General features: G+C 56.1%; 3 non-coding genes across 3 annotated transcripts; all 3 read right to left on the minus strand.

Annotated features, from left to right (window-relative positions):
• Nucleotides 1–236: 236 nt before the first annotated feature.
• On the minus strand, nt 237–310 carry TRNAN-GUU (transfer RNA asparagine (anticodon GUU)). The gene has a single exon. It is a non-coding gene; the product is annotated as a tRNA-Asn (tRNA).
• A 1,176-nt stretch (nt 311–1,486) lies between these two features.
• Nucleotides 1,487–1,558, minus strand: TRNAE-UUC (transfer RNA glutamic acid (anticodon UUC)). Its single transcript has one exon. It is a non-coding gene; the product is annotated as a tRNA-Glu (tRNA).
• Nucleotides 1,559–2,482: 924 nt separating this feature from the next.
• Nucleotides 2,483–2,555, minus strand: TRNAV-CAC (transfer RNA valine (anticodon CAC)). Its single transcript has one exon. It is a non-coding gene; the product is annotated as a tRNA-Val (tRNA).
• Between the last annotated feature and the right edge of the window lie 397 nt (nt 2,556–2,952).

Below are 2,952 nucleotides of genomic sequence, written 5' to 3' on the forward strand. Positions count from 1 at the left end.
AGATCGTGGATTCCTTGATCTCTCTCAGGAGATCCTGAGTTGGGCAAGTATAGAGTCCCGTAGAGACAATACCGATGGGAAGGTGGGGTGGCCCTAGACTGGCAGCAGTCATGAGGTGGATAGGGCCCCGAAGGCAGGAAGGTAAACATGGTGTGAGCCAGAGCTCAGGCAATAGTTAGAGTGGAAGCCCTTGAAGGGTAATCAGCACCTTGAACGGGTTCTAAAAGCTCTGCTAGCGTCCCTGGGTGGGCTCGAACCACCAACCTTTCGGTTAACAGCCGAACGCGCTAACCGATTGCGCCACAGAGACAGCGGTCCCCTGTCTTTCTGCACTCCATACGGAGCAGACACTTACTAATTCCCAGACTGTGCCACCTGCCCGCAGGAAAACCGTGCCGGCTCCAAAGCCTCGGAAACACGGCAAGAGTGGGACAATGCATCACACTGGACCTGAGACTGGGTCGAGGTCAGGACAAAACACTAAGCCCTATTATCACAGGGCACCACCCATGCAGACGATGCTGACACCCTCTTGAGAATACGCCGACACCCTTTGACGCATTTCCCATCTGGTCCCCTCATCCTCCCACCACAGAGAGGATTCTTCCCCTTTGTGTGCTCAGAACCCTTTACGCTCCCTGCAGGGCACAGAGAGCCAGGCAAGAGCCAGGGCGGGCAGCTGCACCTCCTGAAGGGTCTCTCCCGAGGCAGGCGGTTCTGGCGCTCAGGCTGCCCCAAGACCTCGCTGCCCACCGAGGGGACAGGGAGGAGTCCCGAGGGCTGCCGGTCCGGGAGATTCCTGCAAGCACAGGGAGCGCCTAGCCTGCGCTTCCGGGAGAGCCGCAGAAAACTCCTCCTGAAGCTTCTCTGCATCCGAATGAGAACCGACTTCAGGTTCCCGAAAGGGCAAGGGGGCCTCCTCGGAAGGACAAAGCCTTCCCTTGACCTTGGAGGAGAGGTCCCGCAGAAGCTGGCTTTGAGAAACACGCCAAAGGAAAGGAACAAGCTTGAGTTGAGATGTCTGCGAGTTCCTCTCAAGTGGTGTCGCCATTCTTTTATATGAAGAGAGAGAGTGAGAAAGCAAAGGTGGGGAAACGTTAACTGTGCACTTAGGTACAGAATATACTATGTTACTATTCTTGCAACTTTTCTGTATTATATGTTTCAAAGGGTTTGGGTTTTGAATGAATTTTTGGAATTCAATTCCCAGAGTCTCTTTGCGTGAAAACTTTACAAGTAAAACTTGGGGTTTCTAACAGGCAGGGAGGAAAGAGTGGAGGCGAAATCTGGCCAGCCCAGGCTGCTCATTGCATGTCACCTCCTCCAGCCTGCGCGATGTCAAGGACCCTGAGGCCGGGACTCACCGGCATGTAGGGACTCCGTGCAGAAGCTCTTCTGCCTCTGAACCCTGCAGAAAACACAGCTCTGGTCTGGGCAGGAAAGTGCAGACTCCTGCGAGTGGAGGCGCAGAGAGCAAAAAACTGGCTTCCCTGACCGGGAATCGAACCCGGGCCGCGGCGGTGAAAGCGCCGAATCCTAGCCACTAGACCACCAGGGAGGGGCGCGAAAACGCTTACTCAGAGGCGCCCGGTGAAAATTGAAGGTGCAACCAATACATGTCAGATATTCGGAGAGCAGGAAGGGAGATTTCCCAGAGCCCCAGGGCTGAGCGCAGCTGTGCAGGGCTCCCAGGCCTTGCCCCGCTGCTCACCACCCTTCACCTCTCCTGTCGTGGGCGACGCTTTGGGCTCTGAGACCAGGACACAATGTAACTGGCTGGGCTCCGTCCTGGTCTCGCTTCAGCGCAGTGTGCTGCCCAGCCGAGGCCGTGCTCTCTTGCTGAAGCTCGGTTTTCTCTTGAGTCAGGTGCCCACTTGGCTCGCAGCGGGTGATGAGCGGATCCGTCTACTTCCTCATGTCTGACCTGACTCCGGGGCCTCTCCTGCTAACGGCACCGGTACGGGCTCCTTTTCCTCCTCCACCAGCTCCCTCGTGGAGCCGGACATTCTTCATGTACGTGTCTTTGGCTCGAGCCCCCGGCGCACAATTGGGTTGGGTCTCTCTGGTTCTTTCATGCAAATCAAGTTGCTCCGCACGTGGCGGCGCAAAGCCAAGTGTGCCTCACAGGGATGAACTCCTTGGTTTCCAGAGACAAGTCGTGTGAACCTGTGGAAGAGATTTAGGCGCCTGCTTAGCAGGTGAGGAGATTTGCGGATGTAAAGATAAGCCGAAGTCAGCCTTGTCCTTTGCCCACTTGGATTAGCTGGCTGTGGCCTGGACCGCACAGTGGACTCAGAGCAGGGAAAGGAGGGCTGGTTCCTAGTGCTGAGTAGGCTTTCAGGCAGTCACGGAGCTCCTCCCATGTATCTTAAGGATCGAAGGTGCATCTGCGCCCGCTGCCTCACCGCATGCTTTGCGCCCGTTTCGGATTTTTGAATGAGAATGTCCACAGGAATCTCAGGGAGAGAACCGAAAAAAACCTTGTTTCCGCCCGGTTTCGAACCGGGGACCTTTCGCGTGTGAGGCGAACGTGATAACCACTACACTACGGAAACAGGGTGACTGACGGGCACTGCAGACACAGCCCTGGAAACCGTAGGTCCTGCCACCACTATCCTAGTCACCAACTTTTGAAACTGCACAATGGACCTTGAAGCCCCACGATCTCTCAGCAAGGAGACTGCGGCTTCCGGGAGGCCTTGATTTTAGGGTTCCTCGCCTCCCCCGAAGGGAGGCCCCTCGAGCCCCCCACAGTCTGCCTTCGGGGTCCGGCACCAAACGCAGAGTCTCAGGTCCACAGCTATGCACCCCAGGGCTGGAGGTCACCCCCGCTGACTTAGGGCCTAAAGGGAAAAGGTAGAGAATTAGTTTCATTCCAGTGAGTTTCTTCTCTCTGCAGCTGATCCTGTGGGTCCTAGCTGCATTGATATTTCTACGAAGATTTCAAACAGA

The sequence above is a fragment of the Hippopotamus amphibius genome, chromosome 1, assembly GCF_030028045.1.
Source record: "Hippopotamus amphibius kiboko isolate mHipAmp2 chromosome 1, mHipAmp2.hap2, whole genome shotgun sequence".
Classification (NCBI taxonomy): Eukaryota; Metazoa; Chordata; class Mammalia; order Artiodactyla; family Hippopotamidae; genus Hippopotamus; species Hippopotamus amphibius.